The 18,703-nt window shown below is 34.8% G+C and overlaps 1 protein-coding gene across 1 annotated transcript in view; it reads left to right on the top strand.

The window, feature by feature from the left end:
• wg (Wnt family member 1 wingless) overlaps positions 1-18,703 on the top strand; it is a 57,948-nt gene that overhangs the window by 4,350 nt on the left and 34,895 nt on the right. The gene's annotated exons all lie outside the window — the stretch shown is intronic.

Genomic DNA, 18,703 nt, shown 5'->3' with positions numbered 1-18,703 from the left:
AGTATCAGTGTAACACATTAATATCGGTGAACAGAGCAGTTAAACCTTCTCAAGAACCTCACCTTTAGTGTAACAGTAATATCGGTAAATAGAAGAAACAAGTCCTTTCTTTATTGACCCAAGTTCACCTTGTTATTGGTGTATTGAAATACACCTGCGCATATGTGTATATATTTGATTTTGTTTTAGTTTAAGTTACTTAATTGAATTAGTATTAATGTTCTCAAAATAAATAAAATAAATATGTATATATACTTTCTATTATCTATGTGATAATCAAGTGTAAGTGAGGCTTTGCACTGAAATGATGTCTGCGCTGAATATCTTTGCTCTTATTTATGAAGCAGTGCTTATTTGATATATATATATACAGAAGCCGTGTAATGAAGAGTCGCTAGGTCGTGATTTACAAGCTGCTATTGACTTGTAAAAGAATTGTGACTGAAAAATGTTTTGTGAATCTGTCTCAATAGATCTTAGTTGAGTTGAATAATTTGGAACAAGGTCTGATTCAACAGCTGTTTTAGAGACCGGTCGTCCTGTACAGCTGTGTACTACAAATTATGTTTTTCGATTAGAATATCTAAGTTTCATCATGTGTGTATAATACTGATTTAGAGGGTATATCATGGAGATACATATTTCAAATAGCTATCATGAGTTTCTTTAGGTATGTACTATTTCAATATACTGATTAGTACAAAAACTAAGAAATTATTATTTACCCACTGAAATATAAATTAAGGTAAATGATGCAACGTAACTACGCATGACAAGTGATGATTATTAACCTCTTCGCTTGTGGGACGGCGTTAGATCTACGGATTTACAACGCTAAAATCCGGAGTTCGATTCCATATGATGGACACTGCAAACGGCTCAAAGTGGCTTTGCTCTTAAACAAGCAAACTGAAGCTTATTTAGCAAACTAATTAAGAAAGAGGCCAGTGACATCAGGCAGTAGAATGAATTTTGCATATTTTATAAGTTTATTTAAGTTATTTCTCCTCACAATAAATAATAGATGACATGGCTTTGGTGAAATATTGAGAGGTTCAATAATGTAGAATGAAATAGAAGAATTTTAAACAGATACTATAGAATTTAGAGAGAGTTTTAGAACTTAACTGCACTACCGACTTTTATAAACCTGTGTCGTATGTTAATTTGTCATTTGTATGAGAACGTACTGTTAAACGAAGTTAATCATTTTGACGTAAAATATATATGGAACAGTTATAATATGCAGTGCGTATTGTAACGAGTATTTATAATGGTATATTAATACCAGACTTCTGTAAATAACAATGTACGTATGTATTCGAGCACATGAGATGTCTCTCAGCAAGAAAACTACTTTCTGGTGACATTTATTCATGTAATGTGGCTCAACATGTTAAGCGAAGTATTCCAAAGAAAGTATGTTTTGACTCAACTTGTTGCCCCTGGTGTAACTACATGAATCTTTCTTACTACATAACATGTATCTTGTCAGTTATTGAGCTCTTACTCGTCTGTTGGAAAAAGTGTATCAAGATCTGGAAAATATTGGTCCTGGTAAGATGAAAACTGAAACCAAAACTATTGACAACCGATGAGAGGTTCGATAGGGCTGCGGTCTTTTTGTTTCTGTGTCGGAACCAGTCTCAGTATGCATAATTCTTTAATAAATCTGATATACGTGATTTTCGGAAAAATTTGACGTGAGTTAAACAAACAACATTTTAATGAATCGGAATGTCAGATTGATAAGTAAAGAAATTTTTAACAAATGAAGCTTATTTCGAAGTATAAAGTCCTTATTACTTGCGGGCTCGGCATGGCCAGGTGGTTAAGGGCGCTCGACTCGTAATCCGAGAGTCGTGAGTTAGAATCCAAGTCACGTCAAACATGCTCGACCTTTCAGCCATAAAGGCATTACTATGTGACGGTCAATCTCACCATTCGTTGGTAAAAAATAGCCCGAGATTTGGCGATGGATAGTGATGACTAGCTTCCTTCCCTCTAGTTTTACACTGCTAAATTAGGGACGACTAGAGCAGATAGCTCTTGTGTAGTTTTACGCGAAATTAAAAAAAAAACAAACAAACAATTATTACTTGCAAACAAATTGTCATAATCGTTCCATATAATGATTTTGAGCTACTATGTCCACGTGACATTTCTTACATCAGCTGCTATGTGTCGAGTCTATATACTAATTTTTATTTAAATGTGTTCCTAAGGTACGATGTCTTATAATGTAATGGTGAATAGAAAGCTCCAAGAACCACTGTTTTGTCCATGTGTGTATTACGTAAAATATGTATACGTTTTGATTAATCTTATCATTATAAACATTTTTCATGACCTTTCTTGCAAGATACATCTTTAGAATTTGCTGTACAGGAATGGTTAGCTGTATTTTCATTGTTTAAAAATTATTTCGCTGTAGTAAAAGATAACAAATTTAACTTTTAAGAAATGATGTCACAAATACATTATGATATTTCTTAGCTATATTAACATGCGTAAACAATAAGAACAATTGCATTTTACTGGTTACTATTTATGGTTTTAAGGACTGCGAAGTTGATATTTCTTTAAAATATTATCCTAGTGTAAAACGGCTGTAATTACATATAGTCTTCACCGTCACTACTGTACAGCTGTCTCTCTTACATGTAAAAAATTCTAGGCATAGCATTTTCAACATGTCTTGATTATTTTATATATTTAAACGCATTGTTGTCGGACTCTGCTTGGCCAGTTAGTTAGGTAGGACGCTTGACTCGTAATCTGAGGGTCACGTGTTCGAATCCCCGTCATACTAAACATACTCTTTCAGCCATGTTGGTGTTATAATGTAACTATCAATCCCTATTCGTAAGTAAAAGAGTTGCCCGAGAGTTAGTGACGGGTGGTGATGACTAACTGCTTGCTTTAATAGGGACGCCTAACGTAGCATTGCGCGATGTTTGTTTGAATAATTTTGAATTTCGCACAAAGCTACTCGAGAGCTATCTGTGCTAGCCGTCCCTAATTTAGCAGTGTAAGACTAGAGGGAAGGCAGCTAGTCATCACCACCCACCGCCAACTCTTGGGCTACTCTTTTACCAACGAATAGTGGGATTGACCGTCACGTTATAACGCTTCCACGGCTGAAAGGGCGGGCATGTTTGGTGCGATCGGGATTCGAACCCGCGACCCTCCAATTACGAGTCGCACGCCTTAACACGCTTGGCCATGCCGGGCAAAGCGTTGCGAGAAATTCGACAGACACATAGTCGTCTTCATTGTTCTTTTGTGATTTAATATTTGTATCTTTTCCTGAGATATTTTGATCTCTATTTTTAAGTCCACCGTAATCTTAGTATTCATTTGCACCAAAGTGTTTTAAGTCCTTTTAAAAAATGAGATGATGAACAAATTACATATAATTAAAAGTAGGTGGATTAGTGAAGCAGTCCTTTTAATTTTTATCCCTGTAGTAAATTTACCGTGTTCAGGTTAGTACAAAGTAAGATTTTTTTTGTAACTTTTTGTTCATGAATTGCGATGCGCCCACGATGGCACAGCGATATGTCTGCAGAGTTACACCGCTACAAACCGGGTTTTAATACCCGTGGTGGGCAGAGAACAAATAGCCCATTGTGTAGCTTTGTGCTTAAGTACAAAAAAAATTGCGGTGTAGTGATAATTCACTTGTAATTTGCTAGAAGTAGCCTATTAAAAATTAGGATTCATTCTGCTACGTGACATGTTAATTTTTCAACCAGCCACGATAATTTGGTGCAAACATACAAAAACAAAGTTGTAAAACTGTAACAAAACTATACTAGTGTATGTAGTTTGTTTGTTCCCACTTGCAACATTGTTCTTGAAGTTGGATGTGAAATGTCTAATTCTCATGTATGCTGATTTTACATGTATAAATAAGTGTGGCGGGTCCCGAATCGTGAATGAAGCCGAGATCTTTCCGCTTCTAATGGTCTGTGAAATAACGTTAGTTATGTTGTTACAAAACAATTTTAATAAAACGATAAGAAAGAAGTGATAAACAGACACGCGCTAAGAAAATAATAGATTTGATTGGATAACTTTCTCTGTGGTTTAAATAATGATAAGGGAGAAGTGTACGGATGGTTACTTAGAAAAATAAGCGGAACCAACAAATTTGAAATTACTGTTCCGCAAGGGCAGTGGTGCAGAGAATAACAAGATGGAGGGCATAACAAGATGGAGCAATCAGTTTTATACTTCACAAGACCATCGATAGGTGGCTTCTGATATTGCTTTATTTTGAATGCCTGATGAAAAAAAGCACTGTAAAAAAATGTAAATATAAAAACTTATGTCCCTATATTATACTATACTACCTAAAATGGTCTTTATTATTTTATTTTTATGTTACTGCAGATGGCTTCCCTTTTGATGTCCCTATGAAAATAATCGGGTACTACATGCGTTGTCCGACTTCATAAAAATATTTAACGGTTATATAGTGTTTCTATTGGTATTTTGCGTGGCAAATTTCTTACTTTGAATTCCGTATAATCTCATAATGTTATGCGTTCGATAGACCGTTACTACTGATGTTCAGACAACTTCCTTTAACCCTTAGACAATCTGTACTTAACATACCAGTGATAACTTATGAAATACATATATTTCTTGTAGGCGATCTCCGATATACACTTAATTTGCCAGCGACACTAAATCAAATACACTTACTGCTTGTAGCCAATTTGCAGTGAACATGTCAGCGACACACTATCAAACACATGCACTTCTTGCAGCAAATCTGCATTGAACGTGCCAACGACACATTTTCAAATGCACCTACTGCTTGCAGCCAAACTACACTGAGCGTTCCAGCTACACATCAAATACACTTAGTGTTTGTAGCCAATCTGCCCTTAACATATCAGCGATGCATTATCAAATACATGTGCTGGTTATAGCCAATCTGCACTGAACGTGCCAGCAACACATTAAGGAATGCCCGTAGCTGTGATGAGTAACAGACAAATCTCAACTTATGCAACTCACAATACCAATGTTAGATGTCTTCGTCGAAAAGAAAGTCTGTCAATCCAGATAAATTACTTTTTTTTCGTTTACCTAGACAAGTAATGTGTTTCCCATTAGGAGCATGTCGTTCTAAACTGTAGGCTAAAAGTGAGTTAAAGCGTAACCCGGTCACCACTCCCCGTTTCACATAGGTAGACCCTCGTAAATTAAAGCTTTCCTACGGCAGTCGTTCGACTAAGCAGGCTAGGTGGTCTTATGAATATTCAGAACGGTCCAACTCAAGGATGCAGGACATGTAACCTGGGGCGTTTGGCACCATTATACTCCCTCCCTAATCGGGATCACGTGACACAGTTTTAGAGCATGGCGATTAGACGTGTCAGTAGGCAAGGTGACAACGTCTTAATATCTGTTGTACAAAACTATCAGTAAACAGTTTGATTATGTATTAATAGCACAGCCTATCAGAAACTACATGATCTTATCGCTAAGTTTCTATTCTTATTGGACTATGTCAGCAACCGGATGTAATCATCGTATTTTTTGTGACATACGTGACTTTCATTATAAAGAGTGAAGAGATTTTGTTCCACTGAAACTACTAAGCATTACAACGTTAGTGATCAGGATGCGTAAACATTTTTCAGTATATTAATAGTTAATTTAAAAATTAATGATATCAGTAAATCTCATCGATTTAGTTTGTTTGTTTGTTTGTTTTTGAATTTCGCACAAAGCTACTCGAGGGCTATCTGTGCTAGCCGTCCCTAATTTAGCAGTGTAAGACTAGAGGGAAGGCAGCTAGTCATCACCACTCTTGGGCTACTATTTTACCAACGAATAGTGGGATTGACCGTCACATTATAACGCCCCCACGGCTAGGAGGGCGAGCATGTTTGGCGCGACGCGGGCGCGAACCCGCGACCCTCGGATTACGAGTCGCACGCCTTACGCGCTAGACCATGCCGGGCCAATCGATTAAGTAAAATACCTCCAAACTTCGTTACACGTTTTATTTATCGAATGAAAAAATACGCAACTTCCATATCTGCTCAATAACTATCAAAACCGCCCCGGCATGGCCAGGTGGTTTAGACACTCAACTCGTAATCTGAAGGTCGTGGGTTCGAATCCCCGCCACACCAAACATGCCCGCCCTTTCAACCGTGAGGATGTTATAATGAGACGGCCAATCCTACTATTCGTTGATAAGAGTAGTCTAAGAGTTGGCGGTGGGTGGTGAACACTAGCTGCCTTCCCTCTAATCTTACACTGCTAAATTAGGGACGGCTAGCGCAGATAGCCCTCGAGTAGCTTTGCGCGAAATTCAAAACAAACCAAAGCAAGCTATCAAAACAATCTGCCACTAGACTGTAATAAAAGCTCTGAATATGTCTTCCTTGAAAGTGACAACCCAATAACGTGTTTTCACTCAACATTTCTGTAAGAAAAATAAAAGACAATTATCAGCCATATGAGACAGCACAAAATTATCTAGTACAAAATTACCTCTAATATAAAACAATAGAAAAACATTCTAGTACAAAAATTACCTTTAATGTAAAAATAACCAACAATACAAATATTATATAATACAAAATTTTCCCTAATATACAACAGTCCAAAGCTATCGCTGATGTAATAGAAACACTACACAGTATAAGATTACCTCTTGTATAAAATAACACAAGCATCGTCTGGTACAAAATTATCAATATTTGAGAACAATACTAATACCATTTAGCGTAAAATTACCTATAATACGAAACGTTGCAAACATTGTCTAGTACAAAATTACCTGTAAAATAAAACAATAAAGGCACTACATATTATTTCTGTAATAAAGCAGTGGAAATACTGTCTGATATTTTTAAAAATCGGAGATAAAAATTGTAGAGAGTGTTATAAATAGCCTCAAGACTTAAAGAAGGTCAACGCAATAATTGACTGGAACAGATGTTTCTTAATTTTCACAATAGACAAATGTCTACAACGTGGCCTTGGTGCCACCATATACAATCAGTTTTAAAAATTACATTCTATTGTTGAAGCCAGTCACTCGATCTATCTGACGGATATTCGCAGGTGAACATTACATAGTGTCACTCGTCCTAAGTGTTTTTCTCTACCACTGAACACACGCCCATTGACTGTTATGAATGTATGTGGATATATAATTTAACATCGGGTAGTCGACGTTTCTGAAGCCCATAGTTCGTAAATGTGACGTCCATATTTTTTCCACCATAATAAAATAATTAAACAGTTTAAGTACAAATCCGAACTGTATTCATTGTTATTGTTTTTCCTGGTTACTGACTGGTATGAGAGTTTATCCGTTTCATACAAATAATGGATTCGGTAAAATGTACTTATCCTCAAAATCATATGGTGCAGCAATACGTATTGCTGATACGCTTCAAAACCGTACAATGAACAGTTACGTGTTAGTTGCTTTAATTACAACAACTTTTAGCTGCTTATTTAAAACTCTTTATATTATATATTATATGCGGTATTCACACCAATGTAACTTTAACAGATGGCTATTTAGGGAACGCTTATGGTTGTGTAAATCACAGTGAGCACATTGGTTACTTTTATTAAATCCGAAAAGATCTTTAATGCATATTATTTGATACGAAATAATTGCCAAAGTTTTAGTTAAATGTGTACTTTTATATAAACTTATTATAAGCTTATTATGATGCTTAGATAAAGCATCAGAATCAGGCCGCAGAATTTCACACAAACTTTATATATTTATATATTTACTTTATATATAAATAAACATACTTTATATTTATATATATATATATTTATTTATATAAAGTAAATATATAAATGTATAAAGTTTGTGTGAAATTCTGCGGCCTGATTCTGATGCTTTATATAACAAGGTTTTGCGTCTCGCGATTTAAACTCAGAACGCCATCTGATTTAGAACAGTTTTTACAATTTTCGCGCTAAGATACAATGGATAACTGGATCTTCGCATTGCTGTCCCTAATTTCTAGTCAATAGCACCTATTTTAACTCTTTGGCTGCTTTTGTTTGACTGAATATTGGTATCTGGCCTTCATTCTTACAGCACGCCCGTAGTTTCAATGTGGGAAGCACATTTTTTGTGCAAGAGGGTTTCGAATCAGGAACCATTATTTAATTATAAGCATACTACACTTATTAACACCGGCTGTTTTGCTTCATGATACTCACTATAAACGCTTTGCTTGTTTTGATGCTTCACGTAAAGCTACACAGTTGGCTGTCTATCAGAACACAATCTGATGACTAGCTAGCTAGTAAACAGCACTCAACAACTGATTATTGCGCAACTTTTATCTGACTGAACCGTGGGATATGACTGTCATTCTGCTTACGGCTTCAAAATGTTTTGTTTTTGACCAAAATCTGACAGAAAAATGTTTTAAATATGAATTGGTATATAATGAAATAACGTATGTTATGTTTAAAAAGCGTTTTATTTTAATATTTTCAGAAATGTAACGTATAAACACCTGTAGAACAGAAGTACTAAAACGATTTTTGCTATTTATAAAACTATGATTTCGGTCGATATAAAAGTTTCTGTATGTCTCTTTTTTTTTTCTGTACACAGCGCAAGTTGTTTTATGAAATACTGCCGACTGGAATTTCATTTCGTATAATTAAAGACATGTAAGCTAGAATGTTGAAACCGTAGCATGTGAAATACGGAAAAAAAATGTTATTAGACCACAGAAGTAAAATTACCAAGTAATACTTGAAAATCGCGTGGAATAAATGATTAAATAAGGTTTTCCAATATGGTTTAATTTTGCTTGTAGAGGGTAAATATGATTTTTAAACATTTCTCCAAAGAAGCCTATTCGAACATTTTACCCGTGTTGTTTCTACAGCGTTGTTTGGGACAGCGGTAAGTCTTCGGATTTACAACACTAAAATTAGAAGTTCGATTCCTCTCGGTGGATACAGCAGATAGCCCAATGTGGCTTTGCTATAAAAAACACACCCAAGTTCTGCATGTTTATTTTTCTATTTCATACATCCATAGGTTGGATGTGTTTTTCCTAAATCCCTTTAATAGTGAATGTAATCGATACCATAATTGTAAAGCTACATCGTTTGAAATAAGTCGAGAGCTACAATTTGTAGGTGTGATAGTTAATAAACTGATCAAAGTATTACTTTGCTAACACTGTTTAAACTGACTTTATTAACAATACGATAATGGAAGTAAAGTAACCAGAAACCACTAACATGTCATCAATAAATCACCTTCAGCTTTACAATATGCTAGACAAATAATTCCACAAATGTTTAATTTTATCACATACATATATTTTATAATTTAGTTGCTTCCAGTGTCTTATCGGTAACCTATAGCTCAGTCCTTGCATCAATCCACTGAATATCTTTGTGCTTAACACAACATTGTTTAACTTTAATAAAAAAGTAAAAAAATATATTGTTTTAAGATTAGTCTTCCAATATTATTCTTCTGTGATACCTTATAACAGTAATATTAAAAATTTCAGGTGAAAAATATAAGTAGGTTAACTTTTGAAAATGAGATCTTGTTATGCTAATCTATACTTAGTATGGCTATAATATTATAGGAGGAATAAATAATATGAAAACACTGTGTATTTCAGTTACAATTATAGGCCTAATAGTTGTGGTAAAAATCACTTTACCAATATCACTTCTTTTAGTTTGTACATTTCTAATTTCAAAACACCTCCATTGTTAAAAACATCCTGGGCTATAATTGTATATTTACCTTAAACAAATCTTATAGCTATATCCACCAGAACATATTGTTTTGCAGTTTTCTGCCATTTAGCATTCCAAAACGTTAGGTGCATCACATCATTGATGAATACCGAACTTTCCCTGCATGAAATTTGTCATTTCTTACCGTATTTTTACCATCTGTTACTTACGGTAAAGGTACTATTTAGAACGAGAGCGCCTTATAAAGAAAATCTGTTATATTCATATAGGAGTTTGTTTGGTTTTTCAATAAAAGACATCGCTAAACAACCTACTTAATTATATTTACTTAATTATATTATGGGTATTAAAACTTTTAATTAAAATGAAGTAGAGAACATCATTTCAGCCTGCTGAGGTCAGAGGTCATCTTTAGGTTAACAAAGAGAATTTGTATCGTCATCATGAATGTAAATAATTAGCTTTCAAGATATAATTAGGTAATACTACTTTCAACTAATTTTTATTATAGATATCTGTAGCATCAGGGAACATAATAGATGTGTTCAATATGTGAACTATTGTATGTAAAAGCCACAACTTAGAGTTGTGGTATGTTTTAGTTTAATACTAAAGTGATAACAGAAGCCTATTTAACTGATGTTAGATCTTTTTCACTTATTCTATTGTTGAAAAGTTTTATATAGTGTTTAAATAATACTATAAAAGCTGTCCAGTAATTTCATCATCGGTTTTTCGGTTATATAAAAGGCGCAAACATGGTTCAGTATTTGTATATTCAGAGGCGTATAGTCTCACGTTATAATTGAAATATGATTTTGCTAATGCAATGTTATGACAGATACGCGTGTTGTCTAGTCGTTAGCTTTGATTCTGAGGGTCCTTCGTTCGAGTTCTGCTGCTGCTAAAATTGGCATCCGCAGTTTGGAACTGTGGATGCGCTATCAGAATGCTCCACTACTCGACCAGATAGAAGTTGCTCAATAGTTGGCGACTCTCGTCTATTGGTTTGAAATTAGGCATTAGTATGCGCGGATGGATAGTGCTTTGGGTAGCTTTGTGCAAAAATGCTATGAAAGCCAAAATTCAAGGAACGCAGAACTTATACACTTAGGGTAGGGACATCAGTGCACATAACACATAGTCAAGGTATACACAAGAGCTTTGCTGTTCAGTAGGGATATCGGCTTGCGTAACCCAGTTAAGGCATACATAAAAGTCATGCTTTTGGGAAATGGATATCGGTATACACAGACGAATGTATTTCCAAGTTTTGTAAGTATTTCGTACACGTCTGTTTAAAGAACTTGTAAAATTTGTTTATACAGGTTAATTAGTAATATTTTCATCCAAAAGTTCATAAAAATTTAGAACTCTCAGAATGGGAATATGGCAGAAAACACACGTTTACAGTTTTTATGGAACACCACGCTGATATCAGTGTGGTCTGAAGCGTGGTCAGCTGATAGCGTGACATTTCAGTAAAGTCCATAATAGCTTCTTAGGGCCAGAAAAGTAAGAAAATTATCAGTCTTGCTATAACGTTACAAAGTATCAATCAACAGACTTCAAGCTGTGTATTGAATAGTACAGAACAAATTAAATTATTATTTCGTTTGAGATTGGGCAGCAACTTTAAAATACCGGCGGGTAATTTGATCTGCGATTTAATGTTGGTCGTATTTTGACTAGTTGGATCGGGAGTTAATGTCCTGTATCAGTAATTTGAAGGTGATTCATCTGAAGGTCATTCATTCCCAGATTGAGGTTTGAGAGAAAAGGAACATTTTCTCATCTCGAGGCCAGTCAATAATTTACAAACTATAGTCTAATGTGAGTACTCTCAACAATTTTATTTTATATGCTGTGTAATGTGATTGATTTATATGAGTTGTTCTAATGAGAAACATCTCTAGTCTCCAAAACATTCATAAAACCAATTCCCTGTTTTAGTCTATCGAGTCAAAGGGTACTCGTTACTTCATACTACACCGTTTATTAAATCTTGAAAAACATTAGGACATAGCAATAGATATATCAAGTTCAACCTACATGGGTCAAACCACTCTGGAGTTTTGTTACTTTCTGAAAAGACACTGGATACGTTACATTAATGTATTGATTAACGATGATAAATATTCCTTTCCCCAACTAATATTTAATTGTAAAGCTACTAAATTTTGCATGATGTGGTAATTACATCATCAACTAATATTAATAGAGTGTTTAATATACGTGTTTGGACAGAGCCAAATATATTGAAGGATGTACTAATACATTTTAACATTTTAGAGTTAAAGGATATAGAAGGTTTCGTTTTATTTACGTACTCACTGTGGTTCAGCGGTGAGTTTACGGAGTTCCAACTCCAAGCTCTGGGACTCGATTCTCAGCAGCAGATGGAGCATAAATTTCTAGTTTACCAAAAGATGTGAGACATAAGTTTGGAAGCAATAGGTTCCATGTTTATCTTAACCGTGGAAGAAAAGTAGAAGACAGTACCTGAGCATGGAAGAAACTGAGGTTACATACTAATGGCCAAAAGTAATAGTAGAATTGTTTTTGTTTTCAATATATGCTTCTTGGTATTGTGCATAAATTTGAACTTAGATACAAGTATCTTAAGTGATGTAAGCATAATTTTAGCAATTGTAAAAAGTAATGAGTGTTGATGTAAACACTATGAATCACGTGCACATTATTGGATGTTGGTATGATGCAGAGGTAGCATTAGTACAAACCCATCTATATGTTGCGTGAATATTACCATCTTAGAAACAAGCGCCTTATCTTTCAGAATTGTAGTTTAAAATTATGCGTAAAAAGCACAAAAATGTCAAGTGTGGCTAGTGTGCTCAGACTGTGAATCCAAAAATATATAATTTTTGCTAAAACACGCTCCTCAGTGTTATGAGAATGACGGTAAAATTTGGTCAGTTATGAGTGGCCAAGAGTTGTGCAGTGAGCACTGTTGATAAGCTGCCTTCCTTACAATCTATCAATTCAAAATTAGGCCTACTAAGCATCCACCTTTCTGTATTTTTTCAAGGAAAACAAACAAACAATCAAAGCACGCAAGAGTTATACTATTGCGTGTAGTGTTATCGGTGCACACATCAAAATTATGGTATAAAAGTGTTGTCCGTTAACAAAAGATATCAGTGCATATAGCACAATCAATGAAAACGAGTATTATACAGGGCAAGGGAGGGATATCGGTACACAGGAATTCATGATGTTTGCTTTATGCCATACATGTCTATTGTCAGAAAGTATCAAACTTGTTTATAGAGGTTGATTACAAAATTTTTCATCCATGGAGTTCTTAAACATTTTGAATGTTCAGAGCATTAGTATGGCTGGGTAACAATAAATGTATAACTCTTTATAGCTTAGGAGAAAACATTAACTTTTCGCTTTGACCAAGATTGGATAGCAAAGCTCAAATATTGATTGCTACTTCAACACAAACGTCTTCACCTATTTGATTTGCGATTTTTATTTAATGCTAGATTTTCAGAATCTCTTGTAAACAAGTTAGCACAAAAATACGTAAAGAGAAAGCTGGTAACAGTTCTTAAGTATAGAATTCATGATAAAAAATTACAACAGCTTTAACTCTTTTTTTTTTTCCATTGCTTCTGATCTAGCACAACACTTTACTAACTACTGTTAAAACATCTAAAACTTACGGTCCTGAGAAATGTGTAAAATATGAATCTATTGTTAAGTCTTACCTCCATTATGAAACTCAAGAAATCGTTGTATACTCTCTCAGTAATATTTTGTTTGTGATACAAAGCTTTGTAAAGAATAGACTTGAGAAAAAAATAAGCAAATAAAACTTCAGAGAAGAAAGAACAAACCTTTTTTATCATATATGTATATTTATATTATTAACCTTATGACTTAAAAAAAACAACTCATAACGAAGAAACAATAATATTTTAAGCGGTGATATTGGATACAGTTGTAAAAACGTGACAGGCGAGCAAATGTAAAAGTACTGATAATAAAATATTGAAATATTCCCTCAATATTTGAAACTACTGACAGAAATGCAGAGTTTTACTTTGGCGATACTAAACGCGAATCTTGTTTCATAGCTCAACATTGACATCTTATAAATAAAGCTAATGTATGTGGGGTTGAATAATTGTTTAGACATTAGCGACACATTTATTAATGACCGCGATTTTATAAGCTGCTAAACAGGATGTTTATAAGTTTGTGACACGTTGTTATCGTTAATAAGATATTGCTTTAAAATGGACGAGAAGATTCAAATAATTAAACGAAAGTTTCACACGTACGTTAAGTTGGTTTTGTACGTTTTTATACAAACTTGTGGATAAGGTAGTTGTTGTACGAGGTCCGACATGGCCGGGTGGGTTAAGGCGTTCGAATCGTAATCTGAGAGTCGGGGGTACGAATCCGCGTCACACCAAAAATGCTCGCCCTTTCAGCCGTGGGGGCGTTATAATGTTACGGTCAATCCCATTATTCGTTGGTAAAAGAGTAGCCCAAGAGTTGTCGGTGGGTGGTGATTACTGGCTGCCTTCCTTTTAGTCTTACACTGCTAAATTATGGACGGTTGGCGCAGATAGCCCTTGAGTAGCTTTGCGCGAAATTCAAGAAACAAAAACAACAATAATAAACAATGGGAGACTTTCCGTCTAAAGTTTATTATTACAATATTTTAAATGGACAATTGAAATACGCATCGTGACGTTCATTTTTGATAAATGGAAAGGCAAAGAAGTATTATTACCTTTTTTTCACAGATATGGTTTGGTTACTTTGATTTTATTCGGATCAGAATATGCGAATGTGTAATGATGCTCACTGATTCTGCTGTAGAAGTTATGTGACACAAACGTTTCCCAATCATATTTCTTTGGTTAAACAGCAATCATATCGACAGTTGAAGATGACCGTTTTTTATACGTTTACCAAGTGTACTCGATTCCAATAAATTCGCTCAAGTTGGTAATGTGTTATAAGCATTGATATGTTTATGTTGTTACCATTAGGCATATGTTAAGGAAAAAAAAAAAACATTACTTATTTATACAACAATAGAGAACGATTTATATTAAATTTCCCACAAGATTTCACAGTAGTTGTTCTGATCTAGTTCAGTTTATGTACGTTAACTATTCAGATTTTCCTTAAAAATAAAGTTATTATTCTCTATTTACACCTTTTATTTATAAGTTTATTCAGCTAAAATATATACATCAATCAAAATTCAGCTTCTACAGTTTAATATTTTTCTACGTTTCTACACACTGGGTTGTTTTAGTTCCACGTACTAACAAATACATGTTTGTTTTGTTTTTGAATTTCGCGCAAAGCTACTCGAGTGCTATCTGGGCTAGCCGTCCCTAATTTAGCAGTGTAAGAGTAGAGGGATGGTAGCTAATCATCACCACCACCGCCAACTCTTAGACTACTCTTTTACCAATGAATAGTGGGATTGACCGTCACATTATAACGCTCCCACAGCTGAAAGGGCGAGCATCTTTGGTGTGAGGCGGATTCGAACCCGCATTCCTTAGATTATGAGTCGAACGCCTTAATCCACCTGGCCATGCCGGGCCACCTAGTAGTAGCTAATACATGTTTGATTTGTTAAACTGTTACCTTTTAAGCAGCAAAGTTTGAAGTTGTTCTGGTAATATCTTTCTGCGTTAGAGGTGTTTCTTTTGTCTCTTGTACATAATACGGATTACAATAATCCTAATAAGAGCAACTATGGCAAAGTCTCAGTTATATTTTAAATTATTTTGTAATAAATATAAAAACCTATCTATACAAATTTGAAAATAGTGATTTAAACAGTATTAGAGTATGCACAATAAAAATTTCTAAAATTTATCGTAGGGAAAATAATTTGGAATTACTTGTTGAATATTTTGTGTCTTGTATAGGTAGTTTAATGTAGTAGTTGTATCACCTTCCCTATATAACACCTGCTACTGTGTGGATCGCTTTAGAAGAAATGAATATCCAGGTATTAGTTAGCATAGAATAGAGAAGGATGGAAGCTATACTTATAATATTGGTCAGGATTTGTATAGTAATACCTTAACATCTTGGTATTTATGTCCAGATATCATACTAAAGCCTGAATACTAACTACAAAGACTATGTTACTGTCTCCCTCATTAACGTAATGTATTATATTATTTCTTGCTGCGTTTCATTTTCTATTATATTCCTGTGAACAATATTCCCACATCTGGCTGCAAACAGTAAAAGATGGAGACGATGTGAGCTAGAGAGCCAACATCTGCTCTTTTTTTTTCCTTCTTAATATTAACATGTAAAACCGGCAAAGTTCAGGATAAACTGGATAGGCGGAGTACCTTCCACATAATCTGGATCTTACTTCCGCCAGTACCTCTTAAAACATTACCTTACGGTGGGTGTCCCGATGTTGGGTGCTTGTATTGTGGTTGCAATTTTGTCTTCCTCTGTTCCACGAACTTACGTTAAATTACGTATATGTATTTGTTATATATACACTCAGTGGTCTTTATTTGTGGCTGCAAATCAAAATACAAAGCAAGTAGATACGGTCAAGAGGTTCAGTTGTTGTTCGACCAAACATTAAAACGGGGAAGATGAGTGATCTAAGCGATTCTGACCGTGGAGTGATTGTTGATGCAAAACGTGTTGGTTACAGCACATCAGAAACTGCTGACTTCCTAGGATTTTCACGCACTACAGTCTCTAGAATTTACGGAGAATGATGAAAAAAACATCAAATGAGTAGCTGTTCTGTAAGCGAAAACATCTTGTTAACGAGAGGGGAGAGAAGAATGGCCAGACTGACTGAAGCTGACAGAAAGACCACAAATACTCAAATAACCACTCTTTACAACAGTGATGTACAGAAGGTCATCTCTAAAGAATCGAACTATGAAGCTTTGAGCTACAGCAGCAGAAGACCACACTGAATTCCACTCCTGTCAGCTAATAACAAAAAAAATGCAGTTACAGTGGACACAGGATCACCAAAATTGGACGATTGGAAATTGGAAAAAATGTGACCTGATCTGACGAATCTTGATTTCTTCTGCCAAATGCAAGTGGTATGGTCAGAATTTGGTGTAAACATCGTGGATCCATGGATCCATCCTGCCTTGTGTCAACGGTGCAGGCTGCTGCTGGTGGTGTAATGGTGTGGGATATGTTCTCTTGGCACATATTACGCCCCTTAACACCAACTGAGCATCATATGAATGCCGCAGCATATCTGAGCATTGTTGACGACCATGTGGATCCCTTTATGGCCACAGTCTACCAGTTTTCCAATGGCTACTTCCAACAGGATAATGAGCCATGTTACAAAGCACTCATCATCTCAAGTTGGTTCCACGAACGTGGCAATGACTTCAGTGTACTCCAATGGCCTGCACACTCCGCATATCTCAATCCAATAGAGCACCTTTGGGATGAGGTGAAACGGAAAGTTCGCAGCAATGAGCGTGTGGCCAACAAATCTGCAAGGTCTGCGTGATGCTATCGAATCAACATTGACCAAAATTCCTTAGGAATGTTTCCAGCATCTTGTTGAATCTATGCCGCGAATAATTCAAGCTGTTCTGGTGGCAAAAAGGAATCCTACCCAGTACTTGATTGGTGTACCTAATAAAGTGGCCAGTGAGTGTATATTATATTATATATATATAATATAAATATATTTGTTATATCTATTATAAACACCTATTTGTCTTTTATGTTTCCTTGTTTTGAATTTCGCACAAAGCTACACGAGGGCTATCTACGCTAGCCTTCCCTAATTTAACAGCGTAAGATTAAAGACAGTTAGTCATCACCAGCCACCGCCAGCTTTTACCAACGAATAGTGGGATTGACCGTCACTTTATAACGCTCCCATGACTGAAAGGACGAGCATGTTTTGGTGCGACAGGGATTCGAATCCGCGACCCTCGGATTAGGAGTCGAACGCCTTAACCTCTTGGCCATGTCTTTTATGAAGATTTCAATAATCCAAATGACAAGTACATGTCAGAGATGAAGTTTTTCTCTTATAGTTTACAATATAGGGTAACTACAATACTCCAGATATTAACACATACATATTACAGGTGTTACTTTACCTTTTCTGTTATGTATGAAAACAAAGTTTCTGGAAGAGAAGGACAATCGTTTCAACAGTTTGCTAGTTATAAGTGGATTCACTCTCACACAAACATTCTTCAGTGCGCTAGATAGATGTTCAAGTTGTTAGGTTTTACGATGTTTAAATACGGTAGTTTCAGTAGTGAATAAAACAGTTCAAAAGAATTGTTTCAATTTTGAATCTAATAGTCCCAGTAATAAATAAAATGATTCATAAATATTGCTTTTAGATTTAAAAACAGTAGTCCCAGTAATAAAACACTTTGTAAGTGATTTCACTTTTAATTACTATAATTCCAATAACACAAATGTTTGTAATTATTGAATTGCGCTTTTCGTACAACTGTCCTTGTAATAAGTAGAATAGTTTACAAATATTGCTTTCTATATCAAATAGAATTGTGCCAATAATAAGAAAAACCGTTTTTAAGTATTGTTTGTAGTTTTGATTACAGTTGTTTCAATAATAAGTAGGACATTTTATAATTATTTACTTGACTTTTAAAATCAATAATCTCAATAATAATAAAATAGTTTCTCAGTATATCGTAAGTACTGCTTTGAGTACTAAATAGAACAGTTCCAGTAATAAGTAAAACTGGTTTTAAGTGTTTTTTTTCACTTTCAAATGCAATAGTAATAAGTAAAATAGTTTATAAGTACTTTTCTCAGTTTTAAACAAAACAGTTCCAGTAATAAATAATACAGTTTCTAATTATTGTTTTGAGTCTTAAATGCAACAGTCCCAGTAATAAGTAAAATAGTTAGGAAGTATTGTTTTCAGATTTAAATACAACGG

Source organism: Tachypleus tridentatus, chromosome 3, assembly GCF_004210375.1.
Source record: "Tachypleus tridentatus isolate NWPU-2018 chromosome 3, ASM421037v1, whole genome shotgun sequence".
Classification (NCBI taxonomy): domain Eukaryota; kingdom Metazoa; phylum Arthropoda; class Merostomata; order Xiphosura; family Limulidae; genus Tachypleus; species Tachypleus tridentatus.
The sequence above is the reverse complement of the archived record's forward strand: the minus strand, read 5'-3'. Positions and strand labels throughout refer to the sequence as shown.